The sequence below is a fragment of the Anabrus simplex genome, chromosome 3 (assembly GCF_040414725.1).
Source record: "Anabrus simplex isolate iqAnaSimp1 chromosome 3, ASM4041472v1, whole genome shotgun sequence".
Taxonomy (NCBI): Eukaryota; Metazoa; Arthropoda; class Insecta; order Orthoptera; family Tettigoniidae; genus Anabrus; species Anabrus simplex.
In genome coordinates, this window is record NC_090267.1 from 132,566,418 (window position 1) to 132,586,559 (window position 20,142).

General features: G+C 38.3%; 1 protein-coding gene across 1 annotated transcript in view; it reads right to left on the reverse strand.

Moving 5' to 3' along the window:
* LOC136866064 (zinc finger protein 135) overlaps positions 1 to 20,142 on the reverse strand; it is an 80,015-nt gene that overhangs the window by 48,765 nt on the left and 11,108 nt on the right. The window lies entirely within an intron of this gene.

The following is a 20,142-nucleotide window of genomic DNA, read 5'->3' on the forward strand; positions in this document are numbered from 1 at the left end:
ACTATTATGTGTTTCTGAGGTAGCTGGTATTGGGGTGTGTTGTCTGAATTTGAAGAAGAACATGTTGGGACAAACACAAACACCCAGTTCCCAAGCCAGAAGAATTAATCAGAAGCGATTTAAGTCCCCGACCCAGCTGAGAGTCCAACAGAGGACCCACTGAACTGAAAGCCTTAACGCTGACCATTCAGCCAAGGAGAAATAAGACATGTCACTATGTATGCAAATGTATGAAACTAGCTAATTGTTGCATACTTGTATTTTGATACTGTTCTAAGAAACTTGTAAATTGCAAAATGTAAATAGCAAAGTGAATATTGTCGTCAATAACATCAAATTGCACAATTCCTTTGTGTGTGTGTATATATATATATGTATGTATATATATATATATATATATATATACATATATATACTCACAGCCGATGATTAGTCTGTCATATTAAAGGATTAATAACTTAAAATTTAAACATTATCTACCTATCTAAAAATAAATATGATACAAGGAATAACCCATACTTTACAACTTTACAAGACATCCTTCGTTTGCCTTTTGTGTCCATGCGCATGCCTAGGAGCTTCGTATCCTGTCAACATACGGAAATAAATTCTGCAAGAGTAAGTACTATTTCATCATAAAATAACAACTCTGTTGAAATAATCAATATAATAGCAAACAAGCTTCTATTTGACAGTAAAAGAGCATCGCAGGATATTATTTGTGTCACTTATATGAGAAGAATATTTGAGTTATTTCTATGTTGGTATTACTTTATTTACGAGAGGTTTCCTTGACACCCAAATATTTGTACTTAACATTTTTTTCTTCTATTGGTTATATAACTGTGGCCCTGATTGGCGCCTGGGATTGTCGTGCCCTGTCATACAAGGTAACTCTATTTTTAAAGAGTACTTTTACTCTGACAAGGAAACATCGGCAATGGGTAAATCGCCGATCGCGATGAAACTTGGAAAACACATTCAGGTACACGTAAAAATGATGTCGGCATCAATTTTGGGTGCAAACATTCATTAGGGCGTTAACTACGGGGCCTAAAAGTTGCGACATTTCAAATTCCGCGCGATCAGCTGTGAATACCTGCTGGCCAATGCTAAGCTGGCACACTGCGTAGCTGGAGACACGCCTCTGCAGCTCCTCCCCTCCCGCTCCAATTGGTTCGCCACCGCACGTTCCCCTTCTCCCCGCGCTTGCCGGCCGCTTAGCTGTCGAAGAGAACCGGTGCTACACTTTGCGTACTCTGTCAGCCTACCTCATCTCTCTCCTTTGTAATTTCCACGTTGTATTAGTCAGTTTACGTTTTCTGAAATGTTTATGAAAACGTTTGCACTGGGCGAGTTGGCCTTGTGGTTAGAGGCGCGCGGATGTGAGCTTGCATCCGGGGGATAGTGGGTTCGAATCCCACTGTCCGCAGCCCTGAAGATGGTTTTCCGTGGTTTTCCATTTTCACACCAGGCACATGCTGGGGTTGTACCTTAATTAAGGCCACGGCCACTTCCTTACAACTTCTAGGCCTTTCCTATCCCATCGTCGCCATAAGACCTATCTGTGTCCGTGCGACATAAAGCAATTAGCAAAAAAAAAAGTACGGTGCCTGTTGTTAATTGTGATTTGTTTCGGTTTTCTTTTCACTATTTTTTAATGTTTTGAATAGACCAAAGATTGTTTTTGTTTACTATCAGTTATTGACGGGGAGTTTGCCCCATGTAATTGTTACGGAGTCATTTATTGTGTTGCCTTGTAATTGTATTTTGTTACCAGTTCGTACAATACCCATTTAACTTTTTGCGTATGTAACTGCCATTATACCCAGAAGACTGTAGTGTGATACTTCAATATTGGTACTTGTTGAATACATAGACCTTCGTCAGCTATAACGCAAAAGTACCGGTACAGTAAGACTACAGCTCTGCCTGTGATTACTGTATATCTATTGCATATATAAATGCACATCTTTTTTATGTTTCAAGGCTTTTCTTATTACGTCAAACTTTACTACATTCCCTGTCATACTCATATCGAAGTTGCCTATGCATTAAATTAATTTATATTCGACAACCATTGCTGCAATTGAAATGTGTTTTGCCTGTCACTGCAAAACATAAATAAATCGTTCAGTACAAGCACAAATAAAAACATTCTACCTATAGGCCTATTCATTATACCAGAGTAGGCAATATGGAAAATACCAGTACTTTCAAACTCGGAGTTTATAATTGTTGTTGTTGTCGTCTGCAATGTCGTTTCGTTATGACACAACTGGTAGCGTACACAAAATGGGTGGGGGAAGGGGTCATAAAAAGATCTCGACCTATAACCAGGTTTTGATATCCCGAGGTACCGAATCTCATTACATTCATTGAGATCCTCTACCCGGGCGCGTAATTTCTTTACATAAAAAGGTATTTAACGTTGTTTAAAGGTGGGAGATTTATTTAGTGGTGGGTGATTTAATTTAATTCCATATGTATGTCCACTCTAAAGGACACTATCGACAGCTTTAAAGCGTTTTAGAAGTAAATAATAATTTAAGCGTAGGTAGGACGTGGTACCCCATCCCACGTTTCCGTGGTACTTAACTCGGAGTTGTACCCACGAATGTGACAACTCACCGGAATTAGCAGGAATGAAAATATAACATTTGAATAAAATATGGGTATATTAATGTAGGTTATTTATTATCATTACGTGTGAAACGGAACGTAATTTAAAGGATTCCAATAATTACAGTACGAAAAGCAGTCGGTCCCGTTGAACAGCTAAGCAGCCGGCAAGCGCGGGGAGAAGGGGAACGTGCGGTGGCGAACCAATTGGAGCGGGGAGGGGAGGAGGTGTCTCCAGATACGCAGTGTGCCAGCTTAGCATTGGCCAGCAAGTATTCATCGCTGATCGCGCGGAATTTGAAAAGTCGCAACTTTTAGGCCCCGTAGTTAACGCCCTAATGAATGTTGGCACCCAAAATTGATGCCGACATCATTTTTGCGTGTACCTCAACGTGTTTTCCAAGTTTAATCGCGATCGGCGACTTACCCGTTGCCGATGTTCCCTTGTGAGTGCTGTATGGTTGGATATTATTTGATTTCAAGTTGGTCTAAGTGTAACAACAGTTCTAAGAGAAGTAAGTTTATGCACTGAATGAAACTGTTATTCAGTACTTAACAGTTCACACACTGAACATGTGCAGTGAATAAGTCCTCATGCTACTTATTATTACAGTATTTTGATTGAATAGTTACCCTAATCATGAATTCTTTTAAGATATAATATCATTCATTCTGGTCTACATTTCATCTACTGTTGAGGAAAGCATTATGTGAAGCAGACTATTTTCATTAATGAGAAGGGGATGTTGGTAAGCTTAAAATTCTCACTATTGCAGATCTGATTGAAATAACATAAATTCAAAAATAAATCTAGCCACGTTCCCAATGAGCAGTAAATGAAACTGTAAGTGCATCAGAGGACACATACTCTGAAACCCTTGCGTTGCTTTATTTATTTAGCATATAGTGATAAGTTACACACATACATAAAATTATATCATTCTTGTCGGCTTTAACTCGTTTACGAGTAATTAACTTCTTCCAATAAATTCACTTCCGTCTGTAGATGTACTTTCAGTGGTTGAACAGACCAATTCTAGCATGGAATAAGCGTCCACGCAGATTGCACAGAATTGTTGGAGGAGGGCGTGGTTGTGCTGCACAGTTTTCATGCTTCCCTCCTGGCCTCTTACATGTGTGTCTTTTCCAATCAAATAGTTTGACAGCAGCAGGGATGGTCCGGCTCCAAATTGTACGGTCTTGAGCAAGCACCTCCCAGGTTTGTGGATTGAGACCTGTCATCTTCATAGTGTGCTTAAGCTGGTCCTTGTAGCATAACATGGAGGCTCCGCAAGGTCTGGTGCTAGAACAAAGTTCGCCATACAGGATTTGGCGTGGAAATCTGGTATCATTTATCCGACGGACTCGGCCAATCGATCTAAGGTGATGACCATGATGGACAATTCTATGCTCTTGGCATGTGTTTTCTTAAGAACAGCAATAATGGTGACATGGTCTTCCCTTTTGATCCTAAGGATAGATCGAAGATTTCATTGGTGGAAGCGCTCAAGCTTTTTCAAGTTACATAGTTGTAAAAGGTCCAATTTTTACAACCATAGAGCATTGTTGTGATGACAACAACATAGTTCATCTTCATGCTCAGGTCTTTATTCATGAACACCTGGTGTGATAGTCGTCCAAATGCTGCATGGGCATCACGGAATCTCCTTCTCCATGTCTTGGTCACAGTTACAGTGCAAAGATAGGATACTACCCAAGTACAAAAGGTGGTCTACCTGCTCCAGTGGAGTATCTGAGATGGAGATGTTGAAATGTGGAAGGGTTGTGCCTGGTGAAGGTTGTGCCAGGGCCTTGGTCTTTTGAGCATTAATGGTGAGACCAAACTGATCACATGCACTTTTGTAGCAGTTAACTGACTGTTGTAATTCCTCTGGTGTGAGTGTAGCTGATCCAGCATCATCTGCATACAGCATTTTGGTTACCTTTGTAACCTGGGTGACCCTCCAGGAGCGAAGTCTTGCTAGGTTGAAAAGCCCTCAATCGAAACGATATCTAACCTCCACACCTGGGTTGTTCATAGAAGATTCATGTAGCATGGCAGCCAAATATAATACAAATAGTGTTGGAATAAGCACACACCCCTGTTTCAGTACATGAGTAACTTAATAGGAAATTCATCCGAGATCCTATTCTGATGGCAAACCTGTCCAGCCATGCCATCATGTAGGATCTGAACCAGATCAACAAAACGCTGAGAACAGGCAAAGTATATTTCAGAGACCAAATAAGGAATAATCGGCAACAACTTGGATTGGACAGTCGCTTGGAACCTTAGGACCAAGAAGATTACAATGGTATGGACATAGAAGAAGGATGGCTCCAAATAGGACCCCAAGAGCATACTATGAAAGGATTGTTGTTGATAAGAGGTCCTGAGGGATGACTCATGACTCATGATGGTTAGAGAAAAAGACCTTGTCTTATATATATTTATATATTTAAAAAATTTATGAAAACTAAAGTCAGTCAGTCAGTCTGGCCATTCTATCTGGTTGACTTCCTTCATCTTTTTTTAAACTGAAAGGTATTCATGCACAGATTTGTCATCAGGTACTATAAATCACTTAACTTCCGCCTTCCTCAAATTATTTGATTTTTTCAAATTTTTATCTCTTTGAAACTCATATCTTTGGTTCTAATTGAGGTACGGAGTTCGTTTTGGCCTAAGAACACTCAGTGGATCAAGCTCTTTCATTTATGCGCTTAACTATTCAAGTTGGTTGATTCTGAGGAAAGTTATGAGTGCACATTCAATTTGATGTTTAATTTCTTCAACATTTTTTCTCATTGAAGCAATCATATCTTTCATTCTAATTGAGGTACACAGTTTATTTTGGTCTAAAAACACTCACGAGGGAAGTACCCCGGCTCGAACGGCTAAAACTGACAGAAAGTGGGCATAAAGTATACAGTTGTACCTATGTCAATACCTATCAAGGCAATTCATCTGTAAAAGTAGGTGTTCGGTTGCCAGCGCCTTCTGACAGTCAGCGCACAGGCCGCGCTGTATGGGAGCTGTACACGCAATACCTGTTAGTCAGTTGCCGTGTGTCGTAGTATAGTGCACACACAAACGTCCGACATGAGTAGGTGGAAGCCAATCAACCCTGTGAATGTTGTTAAATTGCTGCACGGAAAGGTACGCTGACGCTACACACAGGATAGTGAAGATGTAAGTGAAGTGGAGGATGGGCCATTTGCATGCATGTTATATGATACCATAATGCAAAAATACAATGGATCTGTAACAGAACTACATACCAACATATTTTAGAGTAACGGTGTCTGTGAGGCAGACGACGTGAAAGAAACAGCACATGAGTTTGAGGGTTCCAACCGTACTGACAATCCAGAAACGGAAGGGACTACACGTGACTGATTTCACTCCTTCACCTCCAAAACGTGTACAAACAAGTGTGATACGGAGTATTAATGACCGAACATTTTACTGCATGTAATGAATTACAATCTTCACTAAATTATATTCTAAGGGGTGCTTTAGAAACATTTCTAATATAATACGGAGTTAAGGTGGATAAGCTGTGGCTTGTGGTTGCATGGATTTAAATGATTTGATAAACTCACCAACAATCGAATCATGCTTACCAGTAATAACATCAGTTAGGTTATTTCCTTGAAGGCTTACTGTATATCTATTTGGTAAATGCATTTAGACTGTTGTTGTACTTTCATCTTGGATAGTAAGAAATTTCTGACCCCATTGCTCTTCGTCACTTCTTCCTCACGATCGTTCAACCTCTCTTAAACTACTGCTCTCCGATTTGGACAACAGCCTCCCCCTCCAATACTAAGCAGTTAGACAGAGCAGTGTCCTTTGCTGCAACTGTAAGGAACAGGAACCCCAAGCTCAGAAATCTGTCTATGCAGCTGGTATTAATGGCAATTAATGTGTCACCGCTGCACATCAGGCGACAGGTAGCTGACCTGAGTTTCCTCCACGAGATCTTAAATGGACATTACCGCTCGGAACATCTTGTCTCACTCTTCTCTCTCTGTGTTCCTTGCCGCTCCACCAGAACCAAAGACCTTCTCCACATTCCCCACACTCAGCACTCAATACTTCAACAATCTTTCCTAATCCGCCTCCCAACACTCTTTAACAATATTAATAGGAGACAAGTGCTTGATATAGCATCAAACAAAAGCGTATTCGAGAGGTGTGTAAATAGTATCTTAAAGATAAGTTGATGTGAAGGGATTATACCGCCATCTTGACCCACGACGACTTGGCTATGAACTTGGACATTCTCATGGTTTTCGATTTGGACAGTTATTAATAGGATGTGTACCTGATCTTGTTATATTTTGTTATGTTTGTTATATTTTATTATGAAAGTTTACGTTTGTTAAATAGTCTGTTGACAGTGCAAGTGAAATTTGCTCAGTGTAGCTGTATCTTGTGCTTCGTAAATAAATAAAAAAGTATGTATGTCCTCACTCGTGATGAAACTCCATAGCCATTTAGAGGCTAGCTATTATCATCAGATGCCTGATAAGTTTTAAATACGGTATTATTTTCAGAAATTCAGTGAAGAGGCAAAGTCAAATAACACTATCAATACTGTGCAGAATCAAGCAGTAAACTTGACTGAATTAAATATATTATATTTTTCTGAATGAATACCAGAAATTTTACTTTTTTAATGGAAATACCATTATTCCCATCTGAAGAATGTAAATCATAGCTTGTACGCTTAACCCTGTATCTTTGTAAACTGTAACACAAAAATTATAGCATGTCACTTTTCTTTGAATGTATAAATATAAGAAAATAAAACTGTTTATATTGAGCGCAGTATAAATCAAGCGGAATATCCTGAAAAGGCTGGTTTACTTGCGATTATAGCGTCCTTTTATTTTATTTTAAATACTGAACCCCAATCAACATATGGCTGAGTAGCAGAGAAGAGATGCGTAGTCACAATCGAACATTGCTCCTCCACTCCCCTGCAAAGTGTGTTCACTCTTTCACTTCAGTGTTACGTATGCTTGATACGTAAGCTGCCTGCATTTACGTCAGGCCAGCCCAGCCGCAAGGGAAGAGCAAAGTGTGGGTTAGGACTGTTCATTAGGAATATAATTGCCATGCAACATAGTTCCTGTTGCCGACCCCGTGGTGTAGGGGTAGCGTGCCTGCCTCTCGCCTGGAGGCCCCGGGTTTGATTCCCAGCCAGGTCAGGGATTTTTCTCTCGACCCGAGGGCTGGTTCGAGGTCCACTTGGCCTACGTGATTAGAATTGAGGAGCTATCTGATGGTGAGATGGCGGCCCCGGTCTCGAAAGCCCAGAATAATGGCTGAGAGGATGCATTATGCTGACCACACAACCCCTCATAATCTGCAGGCCTTCGGGCTGAGCAGGCCAAGGCCCTTTCAAGGGCATTAAGTGCCATAGGGGTAGGGATAGTTCCTGTTAGGCACATAAATGAGCAAATGATGTGGGTAGAATTGGCAGCTGGAGAAATTAGGATGAGAATTGTCTCAGTGTATTAACATGTGAGGGTGCAGATGACGATGAAGTTCCCAAGTTTTATGAAGCACTGAATGACATTGTAGTCAGGTTGATAAACTTAACCATAATAGGTACCGGTATTTTATTTGATCCTGAATTGACTTGTCTGAATCTATTAAAGGAAACTATTTAAAACAGTTTTATGTTGAGTCCACCTTGTCAATACACCTCATAATGATAGAAAATTATTTATTTTATCAAAAATGTTTCAGGAAAATCATCCATTCTCTTCATCAGTGATGTCAGTTCAAGGAATAAAACAATATAACACTATCTTTTGTTTTTTCTTACAAATTAAAGAAGTATTGTATCCTAATTTACCATATCAATGAATAAAGAAATTAATAAAATATTATGGAAATTATCATTACATAAAATTTAATATTTTGTTGAACTGAATGAGAATACCTAAATAAATTTAAGATCTTCAAGTTTTTCTTCGTTTCTTCTTTTTCTTCCTTAAATAATCAAATGCTAGTTTATACTATAGATTCGCTTCTGTACTTCTTTCATATAAACTTGATTCAAAGTCATTTTTTTGTGCAAAAAAAACTTCTAAACTTTCCAAAACATTCATGAATTTCGTCTTTTGGGTAAATGTATTAACTCCATGTCATTAGAAATATCTGTAAATTTATTATTCTTTTCCACCATATACTCTCCCATTGCCAAATATCTTTAATGTTTGATTGCATTAACATGTTCTTTGTACCTTATAGCCAAACTTCTTCCATACTGTCCTATGTATCGTTGTTTACATGTTTAGCATGTCAATTTGTAAATTCCTGATTTATTAAATATGCATTTATTTTCTATTTTATCTGAACTGAAAATTATCTTCTTAGTATTGTTATCAAATTAGTGTGAAAAAAATTAAAGAATAGAGAGGAGGATTTATGTTTAAAATTTTAGTCTGTGGTGTTAACGCTTAAACCTAACTGATCCAATAGACAACAAAAACCCTCTATATGATCAAATAATAATTTTGTTTAATAAGTTATATCTTCAAGACAAAAAATTCTTTGAAGTATTTAGGACAGTGTCAATAAGCACTCCCACTAAGTCGATAAATGTGTCACACCCCTCCTCCTTTCAGAATGCACGCAGCTCCTCCCCATGTGCTGGCCACATGCCCATAGCCCCGCCTTCTCAGGTCCACTCCCTTCCACCAAGACAACACACTTACAATACGAGGAGCAGAATGTTAGGGACTGCCAGTATTTAAAAAACCTGTCACACAACAAGACAACAGTCCAACAATACTAAAGGTAAGCGTTAACACCACAGCCTCAAAATTTAAACGTACATCTTCCTCTCTTTTCTTTCATTTTTTCAGCCTAATTAATAATGGATTTCTGCTTCCTTTCAGAGCTTGTATACTTCGGACAACTTAACAATACAATAACTTATACCACATTTTGAATGCCCCTTTCAACTAGTAAACCAACATCTGAACACTCGAACAACAGAAGCACACCATCAACATAGAATATTGTTCAACAGAAGAAGATAATTAATGACATTTTAGCAGTCCTCACTAAATGTTTAATTAACTATTCAGCATAAGTTCTCGAGTAGAATTTCGACATGAAACTAACGTCTTTCTGTGCTAGGCACACTATCAACACGGAATAGTGCTCAACAGATGAAGATGGTCTAATGACATTTCAACAGCCTCATTTAGTTGGTCTCTAATAAACTGTTCACCATAGGTGCTCAAGTAGAACTACGACATAAATACGGCTTTCTGGGCTAGTTAAAAAAAACTTATTCACTACTTTTGAATAAGACTATATCAAGTACACATGCCAAGGTCCAACATTACAAAAATTGGCACAGTGTTGGAACGCATTTCCTTATTATTTTGTATGTAATCATTTGCATGTTCTATACCAATTTTCATCATTCTGTAACAGTATCTTTAAACTTTAATTTCATATTCAACATTGGTTCTAGGTCATCAATATTGTTAAGTCTCTTTTGTACCTAAAGCTACTCATATAACGATGGATTTTTTAAGTGAAGTTTCAATTTAGTAGTAGATTTTAGATCAATTTTATACAAGGTACCTGATATGGTTTGGAAGGTTTTTTATTTATGTATTTTAGATTAATTTTATACAAGGTACCTGATATGGTTTGGAAGTTTTTTAATGTATTCAATTTTGAAGTAGATTTTAGATCAATTTTAACCAGGTACCTGATATGGTTTGAGGTAATGATACGGCTGATAATAATAATAATAATAATAATAATAATAATAATAATAATAATAATAATAATAATAATAATAATAATAATAATAATAATAATAATAATCGTATGGCCTCAGCTACCGTGTGCAGACATTTCAATTTGACGCCATCTGGCTGTCTGCTTGTCAATTTCGACGTTCCGTTTTACTCTAGGTCCCCACTAGATGGCAGACCGAGTAAACCGAAACTCTCTTGGGCGTCTATGGCTGAGATTTAATGAATTTTGTCGGGTAAACACCAAATTTGTCACCAGAGATCTTTTACATGCCGACATCGTACGACATGGAGTGTCGAATGGACTTTTTTCCGCCCTTCAAAAATCCGACTACCTCTGCCGGGTTTGAACCCGCTATCTTAGGATCCGGAGGCCGACACTCTACCGCTGATCCACAGATGATGTCCCATAGGAAACGGCGAAACATGTCCAAACTCTCATTTTAATGAGGATTTAACTCTAACTTTAACATTTTGAATTGTATTGAATAGGTGAAAGAGAAAAAAATTTCTTACATTTATCATAGGGTATACTATGTAAAAAAAAAGGAATATGATAAAATTTCAAATTATTCTCCTCAGGGCAATATCAGACAAGTAAACATTAACTGCAAAATTGAACTATTTTAGTGTCATCATCACGAATCAAACCTAACAGAGTATTTTGAACTTCTAGTGTTCTACTGCTCGTTCATAATCATGTAATACCGGGCCTTACCACTCTGTTGCTATGGAGTGCCATACGGATTTCGGACGTACCGCAGAACTGAGTGCTCGCATGCGATTCTGCGCTAATCCAGACACCACACGCACAGGACACTAAGAGACAGTCAAGCTAAACATTTAAACTCCGATGTAATTGATGCATTTATGCTGACAATAATGAAAATTTACCATTTAAATAAACAACTTTACAACATTTACATTTTAAATTGGGGTACCTAATGAATTCAAATATGAGGAGTGTCTCTTCAAACAGTGCTATTTCCACCTTATGAAAGTTGTGGGAAAAGTGCAAGTAATGTGAAATAAAAGGCAGATGGAACGTAGCCATGACTGCGTTTGGCACAAATTTTAAGGAATTCCATCTTCCTGGTATGGATTGTTCATGGCAATCAATAACATTCAAATACCGTAATGTATATGGACGAAATACTGATTTATTTTTTGGAAGTGAAAATAACACCTTTTGAACAGACACTCCCCACATGCATTAATATTACATAACTAGCACATATCTAGGTTATGTTAGCCAGGCGGTCTGTAAAAACGGCAGGGCGGTGCACCCATTAAAATGATCCTATGAAGAACACTGAGTACACCAGGCAAGGTCTTCACTGGCATCTTGGAAGAGAGGGTGCGATTGGTGGTTGAGAGGAAGATGGATGAAAACCAGTTTCAGACCACAGAGGGACTGTCAGGATCAGATTTTCAGTATGCACCACGTAACTGAAAAATACTACGAGAGGAATAGACAGTTATGTCTATGTTTCATAGATCTAGAGAAGGCTTATGACAGGGCGCCCATGGAAAAGATGTTCATCGTACTGGGGGACTACAGGATTAACGGCAGATTGTTAAAATCAATCAAAGGCATTTATGTTGACAATTTGATTCCAGTGAGAATTGATGTAGAATGAGTTCTTGGTTCAAGGTACTTACAGGGATTAGTTAGACAAGACTGTAATCTTTCACCTTTATTGTTCATAGTTTACATGGATCATCGGCTGAAAGGTATTAAGTGACAGGGAGGCGGTTGAAATACAAAAACACCCAGATAATTTCAACCGTGATACAGTCTACAACCTTCATGGCTACCTATTATCAGAACCATCAGAAAATGATGCTTTACTGATGCCATTCGTTGTCCCTAGCATGGGGCTAAAATGGCATCCCTATTACATCATAGGGCACCATTTTAAGTTCTTTGTTGCTTTCTCTTAACAACCTTTGATGCGTCATGTTTTCATTTTTCTGTTTTCTCCTGATGAAGAAAGGCAAGGTTCCTTTTGAAACGCATTGAGTTTATATAGTTCATTACACGGCATAAACCCAAAATATACGTCATGAATAAGCAGTTAGATGGAAATGTAGTAAGCAGTCTGGCCTATGCTGATGCTTGGGAGATTGTGCCGAAAGTGCTTGAAAATAGGTGTGGTGAGTAGGGTATGAAAATTAACCTTTCCAAGACTACAGTGATGTCAGTAGGTAAGAAATCCAATGTCAGATTGAGGATCCAAAGCTGGAACAGGTAGATATTTCCAAGTATCTGGGATGTATGTTCTCCCAGGATGGTAAGTTTAGTATAGTAAGTGAGACTAAATTAAGGTGCAGTAAGGCAACTGCAGTGAGCTCTCAGTTGTTATCAACAGTATTCTGTAACAAAAGAAGTCAGCACTTAGATGAAACTATCTTTACATCAGTCTGTTTTCAGGCTAACTTTGCTTTACGACAGCAAAAGATGGCTGGACTCAGGATATCTTATTCATAAATTAAAAGTCACAGACATTAAAGTAGCATGAATGATTGCTGGTTCAAACAGGTGGGAACAATGGCAGAAGTGTACTAAGAATGAGGAGATAAAGGATAAGTTAGGAATAAACTTGATGGATGAAGCTGTACACATAAACTGGCTTTTGTAGTAGGGTCATGTGATGCGAATGGAGGGGGATAGGACACCTAAGAGAAGAATGGACTCTGTTATGGAGGGTAAGAGAAGTAGAGAGAGACCAAGATGATGATGGTTAGACTCAGCTTCTAATGATTTAAAGATGAGAGGTATAGAACTAAACAAGGCTACAAAACTAGTTACAAATAGAGGATTGTGGCAGCAGTTAATAGATTTAGAGAGGCTTGCAGACTGAATGCTGAAAAGGGTAACAGTCTATTATTAAAATGTATGTATGTAAAAAATAGTGTCATTTGAATCTGATGATGTTCTTTCGAGAACAAAACATACCATTCTTTGTTTCCTAGTGTTTCTTTACAGGTGTGCTATAGTGTTGTAGGTGTTATAGGCCTTAGTAAGTGTTTGACAGGCTGAAAAGAATTTAAGTTACATGTTCAAGTGACCGAGGTATGAGCAATGCTAGTAATACCATTCCTTATGCAGCCAGTCCCTGTTATGAATGGTGTGAAAATATCGCTCATAGGGTCGGTTGGTGAATGCATTTCAGTGGGCTTGGCAGACTGATATGCAACAGCAACTTCTGGTGCAGTGGGGAAAGCAACGGGAAACTACCTCACTCCTCATTTCCCTAGTATGCCTCTTCAGTGACTCCTAGGCTATCTATGATAGCTTTTGGCGGAGCTGTAGAGGATCAAACCAGCCTTCGGGATGAATACTCAACATACATACAATTGAATTGACACTGGAAAGAAGGCTTTATTTTCAACAAACTAGAAAGTTAATCTACATTTATGGTAAAATAAAAATAAAACATTTTGGAAAGTAGACAGGTGAAGGAATGCTGCTAACAGCTGAATACATTCACTACTGTATCACTCCCATATTTATTTATTGTACTGCATACATGAAAATTATTTATAATTCTACATCAAGATTACAAATGTATTGCAGTGCCTATGGTGTCCCTAGGAAGAAGTCTCTTAATTCACCATTGTAAGATGTTTGTGGACATTCTTGAACTAAGTGTCTAACAGTCTGTCTTACAGCGCCACACTCACAACATGGTGAAGGTCTTTTCCTCCACTTGTACAGCAGATCCCCAAATACACCGTGATTGGTCCAAATTCTATTTAATTTCGACCAGATCTTTTTAGGTTGAATGAACCCTGGCACCTTCTCAGTTATGCAGGGCATTTCTGAACTCTCTGGAGGGGCAAACAATTTCCAATCATGAGACTATCTCTCAGCCAGATTGAATTTGTTAGCTACGAGGTTCTCCGCTGTGCAGATAGGTGGATGTCTTGAACGTAATCGTTTCACATGTAGATCGGTAACATCATCATGAATAGGTAGTTGTTTGTTGATCTGGATCTTCCGATACTGTCTTATCAGAATGTTGTATCACCGCAAATGAGGTAGAGGGATGTGGCTGAGAATACGGAGCCACTGCGTGGGAGTTGACATACCGGTAATTGTTCCTGTAATCAAGCGCATGGTGTTATTCAGTTGTACATCTATTAATCTTACATGAGGACTGTTTATCCACACCGGAGCAGCACAATACTCAGCGACAGAATAAACTAAACCTAAAGCTGAGCAACGGAGAGTAGTTGCACTGGCACCCCAAGTGGTACCGCATATTTTCCACAGAATGTTGTTTCTTGTCTTCATTTTGGCAGCAGTTGTTCACAGATGTTCTTTGAATGACAGTGTTCTGTCCAGTGTTACACCCAAATATTTGGGATATCTGTTGTAGCGAAGGAGGGTGTTATTAAAGTTAACTGCAAGTTTCCTTGTTGCCATTTTATTGTTCAGGTGGAAACAAGCAACTTTGGTCTTAGTTGTACTTGGTTGAAGTCTCCATTTTCGGAAGTGGTCTTCCAGAACAGAGAGATCATTTGTCAGCATCTTTTCTGTTATCTCAAAACATGGATCTCTAGCAGCAATTGACCAATCATTAGCATACCCAAACTTCCTGGATTTTGTGGAGGGCAAACTGATATATGTAGTAGTATAGAATTTCGCACAATGTGCATGGAGTAGTTAATTTTCACAGAACTTTCTTAGAGAGGAGCCGCGTCGATTACACCACAGTACATGATATCTGTCACAGGGCCGACGCATAGTTCACACAGACACTGTATATCCGGAACGTGGAACTTCTTCATGCTGCACACTCTATGGTGGAACCCATGTACTGCAAGGCGGGTAACTATACGTCGAAGCTCGTAGTTCGAGTCCATCCAGTCAGTTGACATCATTGCTTCAGTCACATAGAAATCGCCCCATATTTCCTTCCGTTTCCCTTGCAGCTCGTGTAATAATTGTTGATAGGCCTCAGTAGATAGCAGATGCAACTGCATGCGAAGTTCTTCCATGTAGTATTCCTGCCGAGCCAGAACATACACCAGGCGGGAAGGGGTGAATTTTGAAAGATTCATAGCCTTTTTCAGATACCTTGCTTTGACACTTTCTAATAGTTTCAGGTCTTTCTTCTTCAGGTGGTCCCATATACATTCCAGAGCATACGTCAAGACGGGTGTCACTTTCAGCTTAAATAGGTCCATAGCCGTTTTGAGCGAAAGTTTACTGATATTCTTCACTTCGCTCATTGCAGCCACTGCGGACGCTACCTTCTCCTTTATATGTATGGAGAAGATATCGCCATGAGTTTGGAATGTCAGACCCAGATACTTGAAACTGTTCACTATTTGCAGGTTTGACCCTTCTAATGTAATAACTTGGTTTGCAGCTAGTCTTCCTCCCTTTCTGAAGGTCATCATGACCGTTTTCACTTTATTCATCCTTAGCCCATTTAGACCATTTCAGTAATTTGTCGAAGGCTACTTGTAACTGCTCAATCGATTCCGAAGTTAGAACCATGTCGTCCGCATACATATAGATCGCGACGTTGTTCATGCTAACTACTTGTACTACATCCAAGACAGTTCATCGCCAAGTAATTGTGGTTAAAAATTAAATAATTGAAAAGGAGGTTCAACCTATTCAATACTTAAAAGGAGGAAATGCAGTAATCACATTCCTATTTAAATGGGACCGGTTTCGACCTTAGTCCAGGTCATCATCAGCCGTAAAAAGATGTACAATGTTTATGAATGTTGGAGGTCAGTTTCACACTTTGATAGGCACAAAGACACGACACCACATTCTGTATGCACAAAGTCACAACACTATCAACTAATATACGAAGATCAAAAAACTAGAAGTCGCAGACGAGTAGATTTGTAGTAGAAAGCCGCTAGCTCCTGGTGATCAGCGCGGCACATTCAAGGTCATGCGCTGCGGTCAAACGTCACGGTTGCGGGAAGTTAAGTACGTATATAAAAATATACGACGCAAATCAGAATAGACCTTGAATGTGCCGTGCTAATCACCAGGAGCTAGCGGCTTTCTACTACAAATCTACTCGTCTGCGACTTCTAGTTTTTTGATCTTCGTATATTAGTTGATAGTGTTGTGACTTTGTGCATACAGAATGTGGTGTCGTGTCTTTGTGCCTATCAAAGTGTGAAACTGACCTCCAACATTCATAAACATTGTACATCTTTTTAAGGCTGATGATGACCTGGACTAAGGTCGAAACCGGTCCCATTTAAATAGGAATGTGATTACTGTATTTCCTTCTTTTAAGTATTGAATAGGTTGAACCTCCTTTTCAATTATTTAATTTTTAACATCAATAATTTCAATACGGAACAATGAAGTTTTTATCTTTAAAAGTAATTGTGGGTCAAGATGACGGTATAATCCCTTCACATCAACTTATCTTTAAGAGACTATTTACACCCCTCTCGAATATGCTTTTATTTGATGCTATATCAAGCTCTTGTCTCCTATTAATATTGTTAAAGAGTGTTGGGAGGCGGATTAGGAAAGATCATTGAAGTATTGAATGCTGAGTGCGGGGAATGTGGAGAAGGTCTTTGGTTCTGGTGGAGCGGGAAGGAACACAGAGAGAGAAGAGTGAGACAAGATGTTCCCAGCGGTAATGTCCATTTAAGATCCCGTGGAGGAAACTCAGGTCAGCTACCTGTAGCCTGATGTGCAGCAGTGACATATTAATTGCCATTAATACCTGCTGCGTGGACAGATTTCTGAGTTTGGGGTTTCTGTTCCTTACAATTACAGCAAAGGACACTGCTCTGTCTAACTGCTTAGTATTGGAGGGGGAGGCTGTTGTCCAAATCGGAGAGCAGTAGTTTAAGAGAGGTTGAATGATCGTGAGGAAGAAGTGATGAAGAGCAATGGGGTCAGAAATTTCTGTGAAGCGATAGAGAATGCCTAGTAATTTCATAGCCTTGGTAGTATATGTTTCTATGTGGGTCTTAAATTGTAATTTTGTATTGAATATTACACCTAGGTCACGCTGTTACGTAACTACAGTGATGGGCTTGTCGAGTAGGTAATATGATTTTATTATTTATAAGCTTCATGTCCGTATTGATTGGTATCACTATATAGAAATAATATGAATCACCACCTTATCAATACACTATTTTATTTACTACCAAACTGGTAAATAGGGTCAATACCGGTTTCGACCCCTAAGGGGTCATCCTCAGTTGACACATATAAATATCTATAAAAACATCACATATAATAGTTAAAGTTTAAAATTGATGTGTCGTTAGTATACTGGTAAGTACATATGCATGTATTATGGAATTTATAAGTTTGTTCTATTAGAGCTATTATGTAGATTTTCTGTTTCTTTGTAAACAGTATCAAAAGTATTGTATTGGATGTGGTTCATCCATTTGACAAAATGCTAGTGGATTGAATATGTACATTTGCTGAGAGGTACATGCTATTCTATTTTACAATTTTTGTTTTACATAATATGGGGTAAAATTATTACATTTGCACATATATGGTGATATTAGGTACAATGTAGGGTGTTAAAGATGTACTATTTGAATTTTCAGTATCCTGATTACATTTCATGTAGTGGTTGTAAGGTTTACTGATTCACTTGTTTAGTTCAGTTAAATACATAATGACCTTGTTGGTTTGAATTCTTATGATTAAAATATTGGTATGTAATACCTAGTTAACATGAATCCTTAATATTAATATATAAGTTTGTAGCACCTCTTATTCCCGTTTTCAGTCTTAAAATAGAATTGTGTCTTGACACTTTATTTTGTTAGACATATAAAAGTCTTGTTAAAATAAAACTTTGGGGCTAAAACCGGTATGAAATACCTATTTAAAATACATTAGATAATGGTATTGATATGTGGTGCTATGTGGATATTCAAAAAATCTAAATGAAATATAAATATAAATTGGTGACAGTACTGTAGGTTGTTGTGTTGTAGTTAACGGCTGGTCCATTAAAAATATATATGTTTACTTGAATAGGATCGATCACATGCTGTACGCGTTACGAGTGAAATTGCATAATATATTCTAGTAATAACTGGTAATTTTGTAGGCTACTGCTGTTGTAGTTGGAAATCTTGAATATCATTGAGAAAATGTTCTCATCTTGTCGCGTGTCGAATACAGGTTGAGTAGGTCACCATTAAGAGATGAAGTGCATATTGGATGTCGTATATCTAAATTAGGTTGTACGTTGGTTGTATCGTGGAGACGTGTTGTAAATTAATATATGTTGGCTGTTGGGATCGTGTGCTCTGTATGGCTGTCTGTTGAGCTCAACAAACTTATATATTAATATTAAGGATTCATGTTAACTAGGTATTACATACCAATATTTTAATCATAAGAATTCAAACCAACAAGGTCATTATGTATTTAACTGAACTAAACAAGTGAATCAGTAAACCTTACAACCACTACATGAAATGTAATCAGGATACTGAAAATTCAAATAGTACATCTTTAACACCCTACATTGTACCTAATATCACCATATATGTGCAAATGTAATAATTTTACCCCATATTATGTAAAACAAAAATTGTAAAATAGAATAGCATGTACCTCTCAGCAAATGTACATATTCAATCCACTAGCATTTTGTCAAATGGATGAACCACATCCAATACAATACTTTTGATACTGTTTACAAAGAAACAGAAAATCTACATAATAGCTCTAATAGAACAAACTTATAAATTCCATAATACATGCATATGTACTTACCAGTATACTAATGACACATCAATTTTAAACTTTAACTATTATATGTGATGTTTTTATAGATATTTATATGTGTCAACTGAGGATGACCCTTTAGGGGTCGAAACCGGTATTGACCCTATTTACCAGTTTGGTAGTAAATAAAATAGTGTATTGATAAGGTGGTGATTCATATTATTTCTATATAGGTAATATGATTTCGGTATAGGAGATTTACGCAGTGTTATGGTCATGTGGCTGCATTTTTGTGGATTGGGGATAAGTTTCCAAGTACAGCACCAGTTTGAGAGGGTATTAAGTGAGGACTGTAGCAGAGCTGCACCTGCTGAATTCCTTATCTCCCTAAATATCTTGCAGTCATCAGCAAAGAGTAGGGTATTCGCTGTTTCATTGAGTTCGGACGGCAGATCGTCCATAAACAAAGAAAACAGCAAGGGGCCAAGAGTACTCTCTTGTGGGACACCGGAGGTGACTGGTAACCATGAGGATGAAGTGCCTGATATTACCACTCTCTGCCAACGGTTATGTAGGAAGCCAGCAAGAAGGTTCAGAAGACTGCCATGTATATTAAATCGTTCGGAGAGTTTATGGAGCAACAGAGTATGGTCTACAGAATCAAAAGCTTTTGAAATGTCTACATAGCAGATATCCAGCTGTGATTTAGCTGCAATGGCATGTGATGCAAAGCTATGCAGAGTGGCCAGGTTTGTTAGACAAGAGCCACCTGGTAGAAAACCATGCTGCTTGGTTGAGATATACGGCAAAGTGAATGCGAGGAGACACTGGTGTATAATTTTTTCAAAGATAAGGATAGTGTGGGGAGAATAGAAATTGGTCGGTAAGATGAAACATTAAATTTGTTGCCTGATTTGAGAAGTGGAACAATATTTGCCTGTTTCCAGGTAATAAGAAAATAGCCCACGGCAAAACATCTGTTAAATAATTTAGAGAGAGGGACGCAA